At 41.4% G+C, this 23,528-nt stretch overlaps 1 long non-coding RNA gene across 2 annotated transcripts in view; it reads left to right on the top strand.

Moving 5' to 3' along the window:
* The first annotated feature begins 3,837 nt into the window (after positions 1 to 3,837).
* The window catches only part of LOC102548837 (uncharacterized), a 28,944-nt gene continuing 9,253 nt past the window's right edge, over positions 3,838 to 23,528 (top strand). Inside the window, exons 1-2 of one of the 2 annotated variants that reach the window (XR_592339.3) lie at positions 3,838 to 4,075; positions 8,341 to 8,389. This is a non-coding gene — a long non-coding RNA (uncharacterized LOC102548837). Of the gene's footprint in view, positions 4,076 to 5,260; positions 5,840 to 8,340; positions 8,390 to 23,528 lie in introns of those variants that run through there. The other variant, XR_001837753.3, reaches the window with a different exon arrangement.

Genomic DNA, 23,528 nt, shown 5'->3' with positions numbered 1-23,528 from the left:
AAGGCCAGTGTCTTCCTCACAATTCCATTTGACCCAGTTATGGAGGCTTGGAGCTTTAGGGCTATCTTTGCATTGAGTGGTCCCTCTAGAGTAATGAGGCTCAACCACTCACTAACTTAGACAATGAGAGACAGGCGATGTGAAAAAGAAGCTTAGGGTTGGAAGTTAGGGTGAATTTTTTTAAGGTTTGTGGTTTAAGGTTTTTGGGGTTTTTTTTCGGAGCTGGGGACCGAACCCAGGGCCTTGTGCTTGCTAGGCAAGCGCTCTACCACTGAGCTAAATCCCCAACCCCCGGTTTAAGGTTTTAAAAGCAGATTTGAGTCGTGTCTTGCATCTAGGATGAGACTCATTTGGTAGAGGACTTACCAAGTGTTCTCGAAGCCCTTCATTCAATCCAACACTGCATAAAACAGGTGTCGTGACACATATTTGCAATCCCAACAGTACATAGGTAGAAGCAAAAGGATAAGAGGTTTAGGCGCAACTTCAGCTACAGAATGAGTTTGAAGTCATCCTGCAATGTATGAGAGCTTGCCTCAAAAATTAGAATGTCATGCGTGTGAACTGCAATTGCATATACCATAGAATAATGCTATCCAGGGGTTTGCAAATGTCTATAGCTTTCTCACAGGAAGAAAACATCTGCACAGAAGATGCATACTATATCGATGGTTGATAAAGGAAGAAGGAAGTGCCTGTCTGGCATGTGCAAGGCCCTGGGTTTGAGTGCCAACACTGGGAAGAAAAGGGGGTAAAAATTATAAAGGAAAGAAAAAGCAAACAGCTCAAACTCTCACCAAAGACAATGTTACCAGAAGGAATCAATGGGATATTTTGGCATTTTAACATTAATTAAGCAGCAGAACTTTCTATCTTGTTTGCAGAGAGCTAGTGTCTCTGTGAGCATCCTTTGTCACAAGGGGTCTCCACTTAGGGTTTTATTTATTTATTTTACTGGAGATTGAATCCAAGACCCTCTCACATGCTAGGCAAGCACTCTACCATCAAGATACATCTCCTAGCCTGCTTCATCTTATTTTAAAGCAGGGTGTCCCTATGTTACCCAGATAAGCTTCAACTCCCTGTGTAGTGCAGGCAGTCCTTGAACTTTCAACCCTCATGCCTCAACCTCTGAGAAGCTAGGATCATGGGTTTGTATCAAAGCACCCACCTGAATCTTTGGATTGAGAATCTGAACATCTCTCCTTCAGCTCAGTTTGAGGAAAACCCTCCAGAGTATACCAGGCAAAAAAGGGCAGTCTTCAAACCCCCCTTGTATTGTGACACATACCCCATAAACCAGCTACTAAGTGTTTTGAAAGATAAAAGTAGGCACGCACTTTCTTAGCCAGACATCTATTTTCACCCCAACACACAAGGCTTGGGTACACTAAAGAAGAAGTGGCCATAAAGATTATAAGTCAGAACCTGGGAAGATCTTCTGGACATGGCAGGACTGTTGTGTTCATGAACTCACTATAGTAGTGGTAATCAGCAGGGGACTAGCAGGGTCCACATCACTCTAGAAGGGAGGAGGTCTCATGAGGTCTCCTGTCTCCCCAAGGACCATTGACAGTTAATGGTGGCTGGGGATAGAATGTCACCTGTTGCAGTAAATAGCTTCCCACCCATGCTCACACAGGCAACTCTAACTAAACGCAGCGGATCACACACACAGATGTGGAAGCAGGCAGGTGAGCGATTAGAACGAAGAAAGTTCTCAGGGGCAGAAAGAGGGAGTGAAAATAGCTGAAGTTTGTTATATCCATGTATAGAACTCTGAGGAATAAAAAATTATTTAAAGCAGGTCTTCTTATGAGCTGCAAAGTGGCATTTCAGATGACAGAGAGAAAAAGAGAAAGCAGAACCAGAGAGCTGGGTACTTGGTATGCAAATGTTTCTCCACACCCACTCCCCCACTCCCCCGCAACTCTGCTGCTTCTGGATGTGTTCTTGGCTGCCTGGAGACACTTCTACTTTATGACCATGTTGACATTTCCTCTAAGGAAGGAAAACTGGTCTTCAAGTGGAGCTATAACCTAAAAGGGAAGCATCTGCTTGGCACAGAGAACCATTTGTTGGCCAAGTTCAGAAACAGTAAGTGCAGCTGAAACCTCTGGCTGATTCTGCAGGCCTGACCCAAGCACAGGAATGAAAGCCATTTGCTCTTCAGGAAGACAGCCACGGCACCAACCAGATGAGAATGTGGATGAGGATTGCCACGTAGACAAAGGTCATTGCTTAAGTCAAATGGGAAAATAGGTCTTGATAGCAAGAGCGATATGGCTAAAGGGTGAAATATGTATCCTATTCCTCCCACCCATCCCCAAATAAGAAGGATAAAAGAATGAGGACATTTGCTCGCTCTCATAACTGAGATTCTAAAGTGGAAACCGGAAACCACAAATCTGAGTATCTTCAAAGTTAATCTGCTTTAAGGCTGTTTGTGTGTACACATGTGCATGTTCGTGTGTATGTGAGTGTGTGCCTGTATGTGGAGGCCAGCCTACAACTACAGGTCCACCTTTCTCTGAAATAGTTCTCTTAGCGGTGTGGAAGGCACCCAGTCCAGCCCCGGCCATCCAACTGTCTCCATCTCCTGATCTCAACTGGAAACGTTTGCTCTGAATTTTACCCTCCTGACCTGCACTAACAAAGGAAAGATGGCTACCCCCACCAGACTAGTGTGATTGTTAGTTTTAAAAGGCTCAGCCTTTGGCCCAGTTGAGTCTATGTTCATCAGTGTATGTGGCCTGTAAACTACTCAGATTTGTGAAGATGAGAAATGAGTTACCTGCCTGTGAAACTACAGTGGGAAAGAAGAGGCATTAATGAGGCAGAAATTGCTAAAACCGAAACCCATTTTTAAAATATGGAGAGTAGCCATTGTCATAGCACCAGACTGGACCTTGCAGACAGATCACTTCTATGATATATATATATCATAGTGTTCAACTTACAGCTGTTTGAAGCCATACAACACCTGCCAGCTAAAAATGATTACCTTTAGAGATGGCTATTGCTGTCTGCAGAATTCCAGACTAATTTCTTCAATTATTTTCAAATTACTTCAATCGCAACTGATAAAAGGGAAAATAAATGCACTACACAGTGTGTGCATGAGTCATATCTAATACCTGTTCATCAAGCAGTTAATAAAAGTCTGGCCAGGTATAGTGGCAAACATCTATAACTCCAGTACTCCTGTGGCTAAGGCAGGAGGATTCTCAGTTTAAGATCAACTCCTCCCTCCAGAAAGCCAAAAAGGAAAAATAAAAGAAATGAATAAATAGTATATAAGTATCGTCGATGGAATAAATTTGACTTTGTGGGTGTAGGAAACACTGCAGAATGATGTTTGAAATGATTAAAGAAAAGGGAGAAAAAAACGTATCTCTTTAGACTTCAAAGTTCTGCAAAGCAATGAGGTAGCCTTAAACTAGGCAATGCCTGTCAGTTGGAACTGAGCTAAGAACTCCCACTTGTCAAATTGAATGTCTTGAAAAGAACTGGCACTCCAACAAAAGTGTTGATTGGTTTCCTGCTGGCGTTATGACTATCAGCATTTCAAATAAGTTATTATTGGTTAATGATGAGTTCACTGATATAACAAATTGCTACTCCACAACAAACACTCATTCTGCTTTTGCTGACTAGTATTTTTTTCAATCTGCTAAGCACACAGAACAGTTTTTCCACAGACAGCATTTCCTCTAAATCTCCCTGACACATGCTATCTGCACGCTCCTCTACACAGGGAACCCAAACCTGACCAAGACACAAGGGCTCCACCGGAAAGAGACTTACACAGAGTTCTGACAGCTCCAGTCACTGTGACCTCATGGGAGAAAACTTGGAATGTTGTAGTTTAAAAGCAGAGGATCTAAATATTTTAATTATCTGTAGCAAATGGACATCCAAAAAAATTTCAGTTGAAAATTGTCAAGACGGCAGAAGACCAAGAGGCAGAGAGAAGAGTGGAAACTGACTTCTCCTAGCAAATGCTGTCTTTGCTTAGAGCACTACACTGTCTCTTTACTGGAATTTTCTAGAGCTACCTAAGGAAGGAACACAGGTGGGTCGATTAAATAACATAAAATCATCAGGCATGGTGGGACACAACCATTACCCCAGTACTTGGGATGCTGAGGCAGAAGAATCCCTACAGTTCACATCCAGCTTGGTTGGTTAATACAGCAAGTTCTAAGTCAGGCAGGTCTACTTACCCAGACCCCATCGCAATAGGAAACAAATAAAAATAAATGAATGAGCAAACAGTAAACAAGCAACAGAAAAAGCTACTTTTTCTCCTCATTCTTTAGACCTTAAGTCAATGTGTAGCATGTCTAGTTTCTGGAGGGTCCTCTGCCCCAGCCGTGGACTTTCTGCTCTCTGCCCCACCTGCTGTACCTACGCATCTTCCCTCTGGATACGTGGCTCTCAATTCCTTCTGATAACAAGGTTATGTCAGGCATTTTTGAGCCCTTCCCATGAGCTAACTCATTCTAAGGTAACTAACTCCTTAAAGAATTTATTTCTAAATAAAATCACATCCTAAGGTCCTGGAGCTAACACTTCAGGATATAGGGGCTCGAGAGGTGGATCCGTGGTGAAGGGCCATTCTTGTAGAGGACCTGTGTTTATTTTACCCACACAGTGGCTCTCAACCATGTGCAACTCCAGTCCCAGGGAATCAAATACTCTCTTCTGGTCTCCAGGGCACTGTCTGCATATAGTACAGAGCCACACATGCACGCAAAACACCCCCAACACATTAAAATAAATAAATGAATAAATAAATAAATAACTCTTAAAGCTTTCCTAAGACTTGAGCATATAAGGTAGTTTGGGGACACAGTTTATCCCCCATACATGAATAACATATAGGAGTTTCGCACTGACTCTTCACAGATCTCTGCATCTGTCAGCACTGATTTCTGTCCCTCCCTAATGGAACATCCACATAATCCAAGCAGATGAACACAAGACTGAAAGATTAAACAAAGAACTGAGTTAAATAACAATAAGCTTAAATCGTGGCACACACATAACCTTGTCAGGTTTTATAAATGAATAAATAAATAAATAAATAAATAAATAAATAAATAAATAAATAAATAAATAAATAAAAATACTCACAGGAAGATGGTTTAAAAAGGAATCATGGCAGGAAGGATGTCACTGTGGTTAAAAAGTTCCCAACTGCCTTCAATTTTTAGGTGACATTCAATTAATGGATAATAAAGTGTTAACAGAAATTTTGTTAGAACAAAGTTTTCAACAAAAAAGGAAAGTTAGTATATAGGATAATAAAATGGGCCAATATGAAGTCATGAATCTATGGCCATACTGTGAAAACACGTAAATGACATTATGACATCCAAGGGAAGGAACAAAGAGTTTTAAATTATGTTTTCGGAATCTGTTTGTTCTTACGCTCTTTCTAAAATTCTAACGTGTTACTGCATAGAGAGGCTGTGGCTTGGCCGTCAGCTGACAGTCACGGTTACAATGTGATGTTGAGGATTTATTGTACTATTCTTTCCCTAACCAAAGCTTCTTGCTTTTGTTTAACAACATATACTTAAACTACAACTTCAATATCTTATAACTCAATTATCTGGCTAGACTAACAATCAGAAAATAAGCACTCACACAGTTTAAAACATCTTAACACTGGGGAGACGGTTTTGTTGGTACAGGATGCTGTGGAAAGACCTGAACTCACACCCTAGCACTCATGGAAGAAGCTGTGACAGTGTTGTGTCGTCTGTCCCATGGCACTGGGAGGCAGAGATGGAAGATCTCTCAAGTCTACTGACGGCTGCCTGAGCCGCTGGTGAGCTTTAGATTCAGTGAGAGGCTGTGACTCTCAGCTCCTGAGCAATCCATGGTCTCTCTCTCTCTCTCTCTCTCTCTCTCTCTCTCTCTCTCTCTCTCTCTCTCTCTCTCTCTCGGAAGCCACATGTTGGAATTTTTAGAAAGAGCGTAAGAACAAACAGAAGCTAGGAACTGAATCTAAAGCTAATAGAACAGGGACCTTCTTCCTAGTTACCAGACCTTGCACTGCCCGCGTAAGTCACCACAGAACCCCAGATGGCCTTAATAAAACACCTTCTATTTGAAATGCCTTCCACAAGTCTTGTAGTGTTTAGGTAACATCCACTGTAACCAGACGTCATCCGAAGAACTATTGCTTCTTTTGATGTTTATTTAAAATCCTCAGACATCATGTGACAGAGTGGTTGTTAACATTAATTAGTTTACTTAATCATAAATTTCTCCAACTACAGGGAAGACCGACTCGATGAAAGAATGGAATTTCATGAGGTGGCTTAAAGAACAACCAAAAAGCAGAAGCCTGCTTTTGGCCAACTGCTTTTATCACACTTGAGTTGACTCTCTATCAAAGAAAACTAGACTCAGGTTTACAGCCCTGTCAATGTTTAACCTGTAAGATAAATTTGTGTTCATTCTTTGTACTTGATTCTCACTCTTTCTTCGGTTCTTGAGGTTTTAAAAATCAGAGTCAGCAGGCGAGGTAGATGATGCTCATTGGGTAGACGGCTCATTTAGCAAACATGAGGATCTCAGATATCCACTAGATGTGGCATTGCCAGACAGGAGCAGAGCGATAAACCCCAAGGGCACTTTCTAGCCAGCCAGCATAGTGAAAATAGTGTAATCCAAGTTAGTAAGAAACCCCGGCTCAAAAAGAAAGTGAAGAAAAAAGAGGGAGGTACTCAAAGCTAATCTTCCACACGGGCACAGGTAACCATGCCATTGCACAAATGCACTATCCACCAACATAAATAACAACAAACAAAAACAGTTTTAAAATGCTTCACTCCTTCTTTAAATGAGGAAAAAGAATACCCTTGGCAGGGAAGGGAGAGGCAAAGATTAAAACAGAGACTGAAGGAACACCCATTCAGAGCCTGCCCCACATGTGGCCCATACATATACAGCCACCCAATTAGACAAGATGGATGAAGCAAAGAAGTGCAGACCAACAGGAGCCGGATGTAGATCGCTCCTGAGAGACACAGCCAGAATACAGCAAATACAGAGGCGAATGCCAGCAGCAAACCACTGAACTGAGAATAGGTCCCCCGTTGAAGGAATCAGAGAAAGAACTGGAAGAGCTTGAAGGGGCTCGAGACCCCAAAAGTACAACAATGTCAAGCAACCAGAGCTTCCAGGGACTAAGCCACTACCTAAAGACTATACATGGACTGACCCTGGACTCTGACCCCATAGGTAGCAATGAATATCCTAGTAAGAGCACCAGTGGAAGGGGAAGCCCTGGGTCCTGCTAAGACTGAACCCCCAGTGAACTAGACTATGGGGGGAGGGCGGCAATGAGGGGAGGGTTGGGAGGGGAACACCCATAAGGAAGGGGGGGAGGGGGATGTTTGCCCGGAAACTGGGAAAGGGAATAACACTTGAAATGTATATAAGAAATACTCAAGTTAATAAAAAAAAAAAAACATTAGAGTTTACTCTCTTGCACATGTCTGGAGTGGTAACTTGTGAATCCAAGCCTTGAATTATAATTACTATACGATTTAATACTTTGCCCTCTGTAGCAGCGGTAATGTGCACCCCCACAGTATATAAGTGTGCCGTGGGTCTGAAAAACTGTGGAATAAAAGTACCTTACTTACACACCTAGCAGCAAATCTTACTGTGTCTCATGACTGTAGGAGATAAGGGTGGCTACAGTGAGGGTGGGGTCACCACAGGGTAGCTGTGGTAGTAACTGTGCCACTTGATCCGAACAGGAAGGACTCTCAGGGGCCAGCGCAATAATCAGAGAGTAACCTCAGTTCTCAATCGATGAACTGAGGTTGAAGAAGCAGGTTATCGTGTTGTTTATTTCGCTCTGACAGTTGTTTATTCTGCCTGATGGCCTGAACTAGTGAACTGTGGCGATGTCTTAATAGCTTCCCTCATAAATCAAAACTCCACACAGTACAGCTCTGCGATTAGCTTTGGACTCTATGGTGCACACCCTACACCAGTTCTGTAGAGAGTGTTGACTGAATGTCTTCAATGACCCTGTCACAAGAGTACAGATTGCTTTGCATTTGGAAGATATCACATTGTCTTTCATAAAGTTCCGGTGTAATTCAATGTTTTGCCCCCAAATTCAATTAGCTAAATTAATAATCACTTTCAATGTAAATGAAATATTGGGTTGCTGTAATGCTTTCTGGTAAACCAGTGATGCTATGTGGCTATGGACTTGATGGTGCTTATTTTGTCTTCTAATATCACATTAGAGACTTGTCGCTGCCTTCATGAAGTTCACAGAACCCCTCTCTGTTTTACTGTTAGATGCTGATTTCTACCTTCCGAGGTCTCACTTTATGACATTGTCGAACAGGTAATTTTTCAAAGTATCCTAAGTACATTGTCATCTTTCTCCAGATTTTCTTATGCCCTCCTTTCCATTTTCATGAGAGTCAAGAAACTCAAAGTAAAAAAAAAAATAATTCACAAAACTTTGGTGTCCTGTATGAAGGACTCCCTCAAAATGATGCTATTCTGGGAAGATAAAGGCCCAGCACACCAGAATGCAAATTCTGAGGACAGGCTTTAGGCTGTGCCTGTTAAGTGACAGGAGTCCTACTTCCTGTCCCAGTGAGATTTGGGGAAGATAATCGGACAGGTGCTTGATCTTACTCACAGTTATCTGCATTTAGGGAAAGATGAGGAATCCACTCAAGGAAGATCCTAAAAGAGTACGAGCTGTGTGATCCTAGAGTTGCCAAATACAGAAATATATTTTGGCATTCAGAAATCATTGACTAAATCATAAAGCCGCGTGTGCCCTTTATGAGTGAGCTGCATGGCATCTACAGTGTGGGCATGTTTTCATGGAAAAGCAGTTGAATGAACTCAGCCTCTTGTTTCTAACTCTAATGGACAGAGGAATGTCCATGGCTCTTTCAGATTCTTGAGCTCTGAGTTCATGTGATCAAGGAATTAATTTAACGATTGCAGCTTGGGTAGCATACATTATCCTGACCTAGTCAGGTAGCTGTGGTCATGTGTTAGAGGTCCCTTAGCGCCACAGTCTTCAGATGACTATAGAAACTGTTGGCAGTGGTGATAGTTGTGTCCAACGAAGTAATCTTCCAAAGACAGTAGCTATTCATAATAAAACTTGTTTAATTTAGAGAAAATTGCTTCTATAGTTTATATTAGTGAAGTACACGCTAAAGACACTAAGTAAATGATAGTATGTTAATTTTATTTGATTGGCATTTGTCATGGTTAGTTTCTGTCAACTTGATGCAAACCTATCTGGGAAGAGGGAATCTTAACTGAGACAATGCTTCTGTAAGACTGGCCTGTAGGCAAGTCTCTGGGGTGTTGTCATGACTAATGGTATACAAAGGGCCAGTTCACTGTGTCAGGTGATCCTGGGTTGTAAAGGAAAGCAAAGCAACTGTCTATTGCTGTCCAGAGACACCATGACCAAGGCAACCCTTACAATGGAAAAACACACACACACAAAAAAAAAACAAAGGTAGCTTACATTTGCAGAGGTTTAGTCCATTGTCATCATAGTGGGAAAGATGGCATCTTGCAGGCAGACTTTATCCTGGAGGAGCCAACAATTTGCTCCAAAAGTTGCTTTTGGTCATGACGTTTCAGTAGAGCAATAAAAGCCTCAACTGAGGTAGCATTCTTTCTAGTAGGGTAGACATAAGTAATATTTTAACTAACTAAATAAAGATATTTGAAATTCAGGAAAGGTTCAATAATTATGTGTTTGAGATTCAATTTTTCACAATAGAAACAAGAATTCATGTTAGAAAAGCTTTTCTTAAAAAACATCTTTGGTTCTGACTGTGCTGGTGAATGTCTAGAAGCCCAGCTATTGGGAGATAGAGGCAGTAGGATCAGGAGGAATTCTAGGTCATACACAGCTACATAATAAAACCAGATCAGCTTGTTCTACACAATACCATGTCTCACACTATATAATGAATAAACTCCCATTAGTATTTTCATCAGATTCCATTTAGTAGCTTTACTCAACTATAGCAAACTCAAATATTTTAAAGTGTTTATTGGAAGAATATTCTGTCAGTAGCTTATGACATCAGAATGTAAGAATAATAACCCCACTTATTGGCAGCAACCAGGAAGGGCATTTATAGAGATATGTTCATAAACTAATAATTATTCTTACTTTTAGGTATATGCTCAAAAACGTTTGCAGATGTGGAATCTGAGGTCTGGAATATTGTATTCCATACACAAGCAAGTGCATAGAAATGGCAGGGCTCTCTAATAATAATCTGACAACAGTTAACTCACCCCAAAGAATCTTGGCAACAATTAATGGAATCTGACACTTTCTCAAGACAATGCGCCAACATCTGCTAGAAAATTGCCATTGTAAATATAGAAAGCAATGATGGCTGCAAACGCAGATAGCACTGCCCGCCAGAACTGTGCTGTGCATGCCTGACCAACTATACAACAAGCCTGCTAGCAGAGTAGCGCAGATGCCACTCAGCAATTCCTTCTTGTCACATGCCCTACCCCTCCCCCAGCTCTCCTGTCAACCCCATCTTGTTTGCTTGGTAAACTGTAACTTTGCATTGCCCATTTGTTCTGTTGCTACCCCAGTAAAACATTCTGAAAGCCGAGTTAAACAATGGCTCCACCATCTCCTGTATAAAATTCAGCAATGAAAGACTGTGGCCCTCAATGTCCTATAAGTTGTAGTCACTACTTTTCTGCTAACTCCTTTATTTATAAGGAAATCTTTATTCCTTCTGCTAAGAAGTGAAATCCATTGCCATCAGCCAAGCTTCCTTCCGATTGCTTCCTAGTATGATGTAGTGAAATGATACATCATTGAGAGAGTTTTAAGGAAGACTTAGCCCTAACACATTACCCATCAATCCTGAGCCCTGGAGAGACAACTGTCTGCCCTCTGTCAACCCTGTGCCTTATCCATGCTCACAATCATGTGTTTTATTTTGGTCTACTTCCATACCTGTAAGGCTAACTGTTTTCTAGAAACAAAAAAACGATGGCCTGTCACACCGCTAACAGACCAGAATCTCTAGCTAGGGAGACATATGCCTGACTTTTCCTTAAAGGGCATGAGCAAACCTCTATTCACCCTAGACTGGGTGTCCACAACATACTAAAGAAATGAATCAACCCAAGTCCATCCCACTAAGCCAATTGGACTATTGGGGTTCCTAGTAGGAGCTTGGGTAAGGGCTTGTTTACTGCAACTCCAATGCACAAAGGCAGCAGGAAAGCTCACTCCAATATGCATGATGACTCACTATAGCTGCAACCCTTGTCCATTGACCTGCGCAGCTTATCCATTGCCCTGCATAACTTATCGGCAACTGGGCTGAGAAGAGGGTCCCCTCTTTCCAGGGTCTGTTACTGCTTATTTAACGTTGGGGAGGAGACTTGTAAACTTGCAAGTTGTCAGAGTTCCCTGAGACTTGTAAGTTTTGTTTACTCCCCAGACTTGTCAGTCCCATTATCTTTTCCAGTCTTCTTCAGCACATACATCTGAAGACAGAGCATTATCCAAATTAATGGATATTATTATATGTTGGGGAAGAGGGAGGGAAATTTTGCCATTACAGTATGTTATAGAAAGTAAAAAAATTATAAAAGTGTGAATGTCTAAGGCTAAGGGTGAGAGAAACACAGCATGTCCACAGGAGTCAGAGAAACAATGGGCAGACAGTCTGCTCTGCACTCACAGGACCCCATTCCACAGAGCAGCTTCCTATATAATTACACATTTTTATTCAAGGTGAAAGAGGAGAAATGGAAAGAGGGCCACAATGTGACCTTTACTGTGAACTCAATGGAAGCTAAAGTTTGGGCCTTTGTGTAGGATCAAATGTGTGCAGGCACAGCCAGAGACTGACAATACTACCCTCACTCTTCCACTGGTCTTTTTCCTTCACCATTTATATTCATATAGCATTCGTAATAATAACATGGCTTTCAATTTTAAATACTGCCACTCTGCTATTAAGAAGCACAACTGATGCTATAATTCTATCTAGCATGTGTATAACAACCACTTCTACACCGAAGGAAGCATTCAAAGCCCAAGGGTACAGTCTGTCGAAATGTGCACATGCATGTACACATATGCATATCCTAGAGCATGTTAAATGGCCACCCATATCCAATAATTATATACAACAAAAGAATCAATATGTATCATCAATATTAACTAGATGTAGGAGGAAAAGAAGAGTTACTACTACATTTCCTTCTCGCATAGAAAACCATTACCAAAACCACTAACCTAACTCAAACTGAGTATTCTACCGTCACGGAATTAAAACAGAGGACCTGAAAGCCTCTGTGAATCTTCAAGATGTCAATCTGTATGGGTGTGGACTATACCAGGGACTGGTATTTTACTTTCCCCAAGATGCCAACCATATACTTTATATTTGAAAAGTAGAATAAAATGGGGGACCACCAGGGTTATATTATTTCCCCTCACCTGATTGCCTGCAAGTACAACTGAGTAGTATGAATGGTGTATGGAGCCAACAGAAGAATTTTGTTAACAAAAATGCATTGATGTTCTTAGCTTTATTTTTATTTAGTTTGCTGGGGTTGGTGGGAGCAAAGGAGGATTTTTTTCTGGGATTTGGTTCTCCCCTTTTTTGAACTTTTTCTTGTGTCTGCTACTGTGCCATAGAACCCCAAGTTATCTGGTCTACAAATTTCGAGCCAATGCTCCTGTTTCTGCCTCACATCTCACTGCAGGAACCATCTAGAAAAGGCTGCAAAGCAGATCAAATAGACAGGGACACAAAAGGGATTTAAGAGACAGGCAACAAAGAAATAGAAGAAGCTTTCCGGAGTGCTCTAACGACTCCTATATTTTGGTTCTCTGCATAATGTAGATGCTGATCAGTGAGTGATTTTAGTTATGTGTTCTTTATATTCCCAACAATGCCAACCTAAAAACAGTATTTAAATAGATATCACAATTTCTGTCTGTAATATTCAAGATGGCTTTTTTACAATAGCTAATACACGTCATTGACTTGATTCACAAAAGTTAATAGAAAGTTAATAGAAACACCCGGCCCCAGAAGAGAAGACATTCTGGTGACATTAAATGATTGGATTGCTTACTTCAGCGTCTAATTAAAACTCAGTCTTGGGGAAGACAAGATGGTGTAAGAGATGAGAAGTTGTTGTCCTAATTATCCTGAGGAGTTGGATATTGATCAGGACCTTGATAGTCTATCTTCCACATGAACCACTGAACTGTTGGTTTGATCTAGTGTATGCTTCATTTCCATATTGTTTCAGTTTCCTTCTGTTGTTCTAGATCCTTACTACTCTTTTTGCATCATGGATTGACTTGCCCTTTTCATTCAGTTGTCTGTGTTCTCTCAGGAAATACTAGAGTCTTCTTTGAGTTCCTTTACCATATTGACAACCATTCATCTGAGTTCCGCATCTGGAATTTCATCTAGGTCTTTTCTATCAGGGCTGTTAATATGCCATTGGCAATCTGGGGAGGAGGAAATTTGTCTTGGTTTTTCAACTAGTTATGCAGAGGTGTCCAGGAACCCTTTGCTCTTAGATGCTTATAACTCAATGGTAAGACCCTATTACTGAGGGCATCACACACTTCTGTCACAGGACAGAGAAAAATCAAGGTGGTATTAAACAGAAAGCCTCCTCCTGCTGTCTAACTTTTATGGTACTGGAAGGTGCTCTACGGGCTGATGGAGGAAAATGATCATGAGTCTTACTCAGCTGCGAATCTGTGATATACCTGTGGGTGCAGTCATAGCATGAATATTAGAATATCCAGTCTTTTATTGATTTCATTTGAGGCATCCTCCACAACAGGAAAGACATGCCTAGTCATAAATTTGTCTAATAACCCATGGCCTGGGACCATATAGAACCCAAGAATGAACCTACTCCAATTATGTTGCTAAATAGACATTTCAAACTAATGTCTTAGCCTGTATCTCTCTATCCATAGATCAGTGCATCTCTTAGACCTTACCAGAGAAATTTCATTGTGGAGTGGACAGTGAACTGATAACTCATCACGTGTTGAGAATAAGAGACTATGAAATGCCAGGAACAAAAACGGGGACATCTACATCACATCTCCTTGTAAGGCCAAGAGACCATGGCAGAAGAGAGGTCTGAGAGGGATCAGGGATAAGAGTTTGAAATACCATCTTCTGATACAAAAGAGCTACTGTATCCATGAGCTCCCCATAGCACATGACCCACATAAGATCAAGCCAGCACAGGCTGGGGAAGCATTAAACAAGAAGCAGATGATGCCTTGTGGCTGAGGGAAATCAGCTTTCATAAGGAGTGTGGTCCTAGGTAGGTTGACTGTACTCCAATAGATGTGATCATTTGCCAACAGATGGTTCCATACCTGGGAGTATGTGGACAGTACAAACAGGAAGCAATAGGGTATTTTTAAGGACCTGAAGTTTATCAGAAGGTGTAAAAGTGGACTTTGGAGGAGTAAGAAGGAGAATTGGGAGAGAGCATGATCGAAATACATTTTTATGGTATGAATATTGAAAATACCACCCATTTTATTTTTGCAGTGGCAAGATGTATAATCTTGTTCATACAGAAGTCTTGGAAACATGAGTGCTTTTGTGAACGTAAAGTCCATCTCTGAACTCTGAGTTACAGAGCTAGGCACACATAGTCCAAACTGTTGACAATGTGAGTAGCATCTCTATTCATTTCTTTTTGATAGCCCATAAGCGGAAACTCTCTTATCTTGCCATAGAGTTTCTCACAGAGTGAACTATAGCAGCCCCGGCAGGACTTGGGTTTTGTCCTAGGTCAGGTGACTTTTACAACCTGGAAGAACATCCTAACCCAGGGATGAGAAGCACTCTTTGTAAGGAAGACAAAAGGAGGTGCAGATGGAGAATCACGGGAAGAGGGGCCTTGAAATTTGAGGATCGGAGCGTTGATGGCGTAAGTTCGTTGTGTTGCAGTAGTCACCCAGCAGACACTACAGGTTCACAGTTCAGATGTTCAGGTGGGGATTCCACTCATCCCGCCATTGTGGAACAGACAGAAGCTCACAGCTAAACAACAGATGTCACTAGAACAATTGAAATTCACTGTGTCATCTCAGGGGACTATGATCCTCTGACAGTGCACTCAGCAATGACTTATACGGCTCTGCTTCCATGAAAACACTTTGGGACGAAGCAAGCTGCTTAAAGAATTTTTATACTAGTAGTTTCTTAGTCAGAGATAATCACATTTTGGAAAAAGTAAACTGTTTCATATCTTCAACTTTCAAAATTTACTAGATATTTCAAAAGTCATAAAAGCCCAACATACTCTAATATTAGTGAAATGAATTCCTTTCGTCCTAATATCTTTTTTGGCAAGACAATAGATGAGAAGATAAAAGCCACTAATTAAGAACATGTTTTGGGCTCATTTCACACACACACACACGCACACGCACACACACACACACACACACACACACACACACAAAGTGTTCTAAAAAGCTCATTTTTCCAGGATAAAAAAAAATCCCTTGGAGTTGTTCTTTGAATTGTTATTGGTCTGTTTTGTTTGTCTGCTTCCTGAAATGTAAGTAAAATTATGCATGTATCTGAAGTGTATTTCAGATTTTTGTTAGGAGCACTTGGATCTTTGGAGACGACTTGTTGTCATTGCATGGAAGTCTTCCATGTTTAAATAGAAGTTTGGTGACCTTCAAGATTGTAAGCATTAATATCCGCTCTGTGTGTGATGCCACATTAGCAGCACAAAGGATGAAAAGGATGTTCCTTTAAGAGCTATAGTGTTAGAGTTCAGAAACATACTGAACACTGCCGTAAGCCAAAGAAGGAAAAGGGGAATCATCTAAGAGTATTAAAATGTCTTCTGTGGAGCAAGATTACACTATAAGTTTTATGAAGATCTATACCAGAAAATACAAAAATGGGAGGGGAGAGGTTATAGAGTAGTAGAGAGATAACAGAGAATGAGACTAACCAAAAAGATAGCAGGTGGACAGGTAGGTAGGTAGGTAGGTACATACATACATACATACATACATACATACATACATACATACATGCATACATAGAAAGGAAAGAAGGAAGGAAGATGATAGGTACATAGATAGATAGATAGATAGATAGATAGATAGATAGATAGATAGATAGATGATAAAAGATATAGTTATTGATGGATAGATATACAATAGACAGACAGACAGACAGATAATAGACAGAGAGATATGTATGAAATAACAGACATAGGGCAGAAAGATGGTTCAGTGGATGAAAGTGCCTGCCTCTCAATGATGTTCAGTCACCGGAACTGATATAAAGGTGGAAGGAGAGAGGAGTCAGAGAGAGGGCTCTGTGACTGAATGCAAAGTATTCTTGCAGGGGAGCCCCTAGGGGGGTCAGTTTGTAGCATCCATGTTGGATGTTTTACAACTGCCTGTCATTACAGCTCCCAGGAATCGAATGCCCTGTTTAAGTCTCTGCTGCCACTGAACACATGTGCACAAAGCCCACACACAGATATACGTGCATGCACATACATGAATACACTTAATTAAAATTAAAAATGTAAAATCTCTGGGGGTCCCTGGAATCCAGTGAACTTCAATAAGCAAGCACACATGCTATAATTTGTCCCTTTTATTATTTATCTTTAAGAAAGAAAGTAGATCTGGGGTGGGAAACATGACCCAAAGGAACAGGGATGGGCCATGAGGAACAGCTAAGGAGGGCTGTGGAGACAGAACCACAATCATCACAAACATCGTGGAAAAACACATGTGAAGGTCTATGGCACGATCCCTGCTGCTGACTCCTAAAGCCTCTGCTTGGTCATGAAGCCCAGGCTGACCTCGAACTCATAACAATTCTCTGGTCTTAGCCTGGAAATTACAGAATTGACCCTCGCTCAGTTTTTGAGAGATGGTAAGCATTCTATGGGTAGGTGTGGCGACAGCCTCGAACACCATGAATGTTCTTATTGCTGTAGAGCAGAGAACATCAAAATTCTGTGAACGGCAAATGAAGCACAGTAGTCTAGCCTACATACACACCGTATTCACTCAATTCAGTTAATTGCCTGCTAATGGATTCTTAAAATCCATGCAATTACGCACATAAAGAACTTTTAAGCTGTATTACTGAATTTCCTTTTTCTACCTCCCTTAGAAATCAAAGGTTAAGAAAGGAAAACAGCCCTGTTATCAATATTAGTTTGTCTGCAAAGGGATAGATACCTTTCATTGATAGGTAAAAGCCAAACTAATAAGAAGAAATTAAATATGGTTGTTGTCTACAGGGCTCTATTGGCAAGCCAGGGAACCCTGTCTAAGAGATAGAAATTTTAAAATATATTTTCTTGGTCTTAGATTAGTATTATTAGTATTAGATTAATATTGCTGGAGGAAATATGAGTTAACGCTAAAAGTAAATGTAACTAACTCAGGCCTTGTATCAACCTCCATCTTAAGAGTTTATACACAGGGACAGAGCTCCCTGATAGCCAAATGACTGTCTAAGCATAGAGAAGGTGGCTATGTGTCGTCCTGTGCAAACAATGCATTCTGCCACAAGCACGATCCAACACCACTGACATCAATACTAAGTCAACCATGAACAAAAGATTCATACATGCCAAATGTCAAAAGCAAGCTTGGACGTCTCCCTCTCATTTAATTCGCTGAAACAGAGAATTAGGGGAATATCCCACATTTAAAGATAATATATGCAACAGGAGACAGCACGAACAATAAAACGACCACTCTACTGCCTTCCTCTTTTCACGTTGGACAGACAAGTTCTCCTTGAAGCTATGAGGATTACCTCCATAACATCTGAATTCACTAAATGTTTAAATTCAGAATAAGAACTCATGTCTTCTGGTAACTGTGGCCTAAACTGGAGTCGCAGGCACCAGCTCACTGATGACTCTGTTCTGCATGCAAGGATTACTGCACAGCCTGGAGAGGTTGACAAGATTTCTCCATCTTGGGCCTCTCCATTTTCTTCAGTTCCCCTTATTTTTCATCTCCCATGCCTACTGTGTTTTTTTAACAGGGATTTCTGGATTTACTGACTCTGCTACTGTGCTGTACCGTTCTGTGCTTCTTACATTGCGCTCTCTGCAGAGTGTGCTGGCCCACACATGCAATTCCAGCACTTGAGAGACAGAGGAGGAAACTTTGGGAGTTCAAGGTCACCTCCAGTTACGAACCTAAGTTCAAACCTAATCTTCGCTGCATGAGACAGTGTCTCATTGTTTTCCATGCCCACCTCCCCCATCTCCCCTGGCTCCCTTCTGCATCCCTTAGTACCTTTTCTATGACACCTCTACTCCTCTCCCCCGCCCACTCCTTTCTCTGTGCATACCTCTTCTCTTCTCTTCCTTCTCTTTCTCCTCTCTCCTTCTTTCACGACCCTTTCTGCTCATCCCTTCCTCCTCCCTCTTGTCCTCCCCTTTCTTCTTGTTCTATTCCCTCTCACCGTCCTCTTCTCTCTCTCCATTTCCCACCTCCCTTTTCCTCCACTCCATCCCTCTTATTTTTTCTCCACTCTTTTTCCTTACTTCACCCTCCTCCCCTTCCCTCTCTGTCTGGTACTATGAGCTTCCTCCTCCTCACTCTCAGGCAGAACGTTTACATCATTAATCTACCCAAAGACCCTGGCTTCTCTTCTGGACTCCTTCAGGATTTGCTATTGTTCACTCTGGAAAAGACTGACTGGCTCTAGGAAATGTCTCTACACAAAGACAGTCTCCCCAGAACACCCTCACGCCCTTTTTCTTCTCAGCAAACACGTCCCACGAATTGTCCCATTTTGAGAGCACACTAGTAGCAGCACATGTGACAAAAGTTTTGGGGCCTTTACACTGTCTTAAAAATCCCTTTAATGACTCATAACCTAAGTTTGATAAATGAGTCTGTCCAAGAGATTTGTAATTTTGACCTTATGCCTCCTTCCCACCCTGCCACTGTCACACGGATGGCTGCTAAAACGCTCCAAACGGCAGAAGAAGGGGAAAACAAAGACAAGAGCCAGAGAATGCACATTTCCAAACGAGCAAACATTGCACACATTTTAGAAAATTCGTGTTGGGTTAGTTTACAAATGTTTGAGTGCTTGACACTCTCCAGAGGAGGAAAGGAGATAACCTCTGACCATAAGAATGCAGTGTTCTGCCCATGATGGCACTGACCACTTAGTGAAGCCTTTACAGATTAACACCTTCCTCTCTGGGTTAATTTTACTTAGGAATGACCGTGTGCATGAATATCCATGAGTGAAGCAGAGGTTATAAGCATTCCACATCAGTACTTCAAATCTGAAAACTAAACTCATCAAACTTATCTGTAAAGGAGTCAGGCATGTTTCATAGTTTTGCTCACTTTAAAAGTTGTCCTTGTGACAAAGGAAGGCACTTGCTTGTCTGTATGTATTTGACATAGTACTAGAGAAATCTTATGGTAATTAATAACATGGTTATCAATAGCTACTAAGACTCTGGCCATTAAGTGGGTTATCTTGGCTGCAGAACCTGGGTGTCAACGGACATCTGCCTCCTTTCGCGTCCCAGTCTCCTCACCACTTTCATAAAATAATTGGTTCAGTGATGCCTACCAGGGTACTGGGTGCTTTTAAAAAGCCATCTCATTTCATTGTCTAAACATCCTTATCAAGGAGGCATTGTCATCCCCTATCCAGGGAGAACTGTGACTTACTTAATCCAACGTCTTATGCCAAACGCCCAGTGGAGCCAGGATTTGAAACTCATCATGACTATCTCAAAATCTGGACCCTGGCATGCTCAATAATGAAGTAGTGTGTGAAAATACAAAACTGTGTCTTAAGATCGAGAATTCAAGGAGGGAGGCGATGCCGCTGCGGCCCCACACCCAAGAACATGCAGGTAGCACTAACTGCATCCATTGTGTGGTGAGGGGATAAGAAGATGACAAGAAGACCATGCATCGGAAGGGATGAGAGGAGGGAGGAGGGAGTTGGAGATTGATGCGATCAAGAAATGTTGTTATCTGTGGTTCAAGCCAATGACTGCATGACTGGGTGGATTTCACTTATATACCCAGTCGCATATTTTACTGATTAAAACCACTGGTTGAAACAGAAATGGAAACCATAAAGTTAATGAAAATATAACAGTATTAATAATTCTCCAAAAGGGAAAATGGATTAATTTGGTTTTGAAGCCTCTAGAAGGTTGTTACATGTCAGATTGTTAAAATAAAAGAGAAAAAGAAATGCTGGGAGAAGCATTTGCAGTGAGCAAGATGATGTGAAGCCCAGAAGAAATCCTATCTGCTGTGAGATAGACACTTGCTTAGTGACCCAACAAGAATTCACTAATACTAAAAACATCCCAACAGGCTGAAGGGTCTCAGATTCTATGTTGGCTCTGGTGGAAGCTAACCCAGGGCTGAAACAGAGTTGGGCAAGGAAGGCAGAGAGACTGCTTGGATGAGGATCTTGTTAAAATAAGATTCTGAAAGTTGGCACATCCCACTTTGTCTTGAAGAGCAAACAGAACACACAAGCAAATACACACATATATACACTGGCATGTGCATACACATGCGCACACACACACACACACACACACACACACACACACACACACTGAAAGATTCAAGTCGTAGCTGGAAAAGCAGAGCAGAGACATCCCTTAGAGAGTAATCACACAGATTAGATTACTTTTTATATATCTTTCTGTTTACCTATTTCCCACTGCTATTCAACATTTTCATATGGGATACATCTGCTTATTTACAAAGACAAAACACTTTTTTTTTGGTTCTTTTTTTCGGAGCTGGGGACCGAACCCAGGGCCTTGCGCTTCCTAGGTAAGGGCTCTACCACTGAGCTAAATCCCCAGCCAACAAAACACTTTTGCACGCAGACAAAACACTCATATACATAAAATTTTAAAAGTAAAATAAAATTTTAATAGAAACAATTCTTCAACTAAATTATGGCATACACACAATACATATGTGTGCGTATGCATGCTTATTCACACACATATACACACATGCATGCACATGCACACTACACACGCATGTATGTACATGCACACTATACACACATGCACACACATGCACACATGTACACTATACACATACATGTACACATGTGCATACACACATACGTGCACATACATGTATACACATACAGACTATACACACATGAGCACCCGCGTGCGCGCACGCACACACACACACACACACACACACACACACACACACACACACAAGCTACTTCATACCTCCAGTGTTTTCATTTCTCACTTCATCAGAATTTCTCTGCTTCTTTTTCTCAACTTCAGTGTAATGATGTCTTTTTCCATGTGTACAAATCTGGGCATTTGAATTCAATATTGCCTTGTGTCAACCACAGTTAAATTTTTCATAAGATACTTAAATTTTTATGAGAAGAAAGTAGAGAACTGTTACTCTTAGCCAAAGACCTGCCATTTGCTCTCTTTGATCACTGAGTTCCAGAACAAAGAACCCGGACTGCAGGCAACTGTTCCAAGGTGAGGTACAAGTCACGAAGTCCCCACTGAGCATACACAGCTGCTGTGCTCAGCCTAGGGCTGAGCTTTCCACATTGCTTAGGAACAGAAAATGAATAGATGTGACTTTTAAGCTACTAAATAATAATGGGAGTCTTCTCTATCTGCTTTATAAAATTACATGTTAATTGTCTTTTGCTAAAGTGTGTTTTAAAATGTGATAACTGTTAACGTTGTTCGCAATGGTAGACATCAGGCTTGGAAATCTGGGTATGCTTGTCCAAGCTTTACCTACCTCGGAGCTGCACTCTCCAGTGCGAAAATTACCATAGATTCTCTCCCTTTTCTATTCAAAACTGTAGACGAAGAACTTCATTAACTTTACCTCTGAGTCACCGCATTTATTGCTTTACTGTCACTATGATAAAACGCCATGACCAAGGCAAGTTATAGTAGAAAGGCTTTATTTTGGCTTACGTTTCCTGCGGGATGAGCCCTTTCAGTCAGGGCGGCATGGCAGCAAATGAGAGGAATGAAGGCAACAGCAGGAAGCTAAGAGATCACACTGTCAAGGAAAGAACAATTCAGGGAGTAAATAAGAAGTGGAGTGAGCCTTAAACCCTCAAAGTCTGACTCCAGCGAAGTACTTCCTCCAGCAAAGCTGCACCTCCTGGTCCTCTGCAACAGCGCCACCAACTGGAGGCCACGTGTTGGAACACGGGAAACTGTGGAGGACATTTCTTAGCTCAGCCACAAGTATACCCAGAAACTCCCTACAAGAACTCCATTCCTGTCACTGCTGAAAACGTTAAAGTCTCGATCAGTCATGGCAGCACCTACGTGCAGTCAGTCCCACAGGACGCTATCTTAGCGGTATCATTTGAGCCTGAGAGTTAAACTACATACAAAGATTTACCCCTTCTGAAAACCAACAAATAGAGCCTGGGAAGATGCAGGTGTGAGGATCTGCGTTCAGAGCCTCAGTGCTTGGTTTTCACACACAGACCTGTGATTCCCAGAGCTGGACGAGGTGGGGGTTGCGGGGGCCGGGGAGTACACCTGGTGCTCATTGGCCAACGGGTCTAAGCAGGTGGTGAGCTCTAGGTTCAGTGAGAGACACTGAATGAAAAGTATAAAGTATTGAGTAATAATGGATGAAAATATTGAGTAATAATGGGTGTAAAAGCACAACCCAATGTCAACCTCTGGCCTCCACATTCATGTTGCATAGATGTATACACACAAACACACATACTACACATAAACACATGCTACACACACACATTCACTACACATACACATACATGCTACACATGCACACACATACACACAAACACATGCTACACACATATTCATTACACATACACATACATGCTACACATACACACATACACACAAACACACGCTACACACACATTCACTACACATACACATACATGCTACACATACACACACATACTACACACAAACACATGCTACACACACATTCACTATACATACACATACATGCTACACATACACACACATACTACACACAAACACATACTACACACACATTCACTACAAATATATACCCATAAATATATGCTATGCATACACACACACACACACGCTACACATGCACACCAAAATGGACAGATCAATGTTGCATTAAAATGTTTAATTTACTTATATTGAATCCTGCTGTAAATTATTAAAATATGGATTAAGTGTTCTAACAGCGTTCTACTGGAGAGAGTTAGATGTAGCTGAAGTTGTGTATACAGAATGTAGTGCATGGAACCCTAGACCAACTCACTCGGGCTCTGAACTCTCTTCCCGGATTTTATTATGCACCACTTTTGCAAAGGACCCAAATCTGGCTCCCAATGCCTAAGTTGGGAGGTTCACCACCAACCGCTTATGAGTCTAGTTTCAAGGGGATCCAA

This window comes from Rattus norvegicus, chromosome 4, assembly GCF_036323735.1.
Source record: "Rattus norvegicus strain BN/NHsdMcwi chromosome 4, GRCr8, whole genome shotgun sequence".
Taxonomy (NCBI): Eukaryota; Metazoa; Chordata; class Mammalia; order Rodentia; family Muridae; genus Rattus; species Rattus norvegicus.
This window is presented reverse-complemented; position numbering and strand designations above follow the sequence as displayed.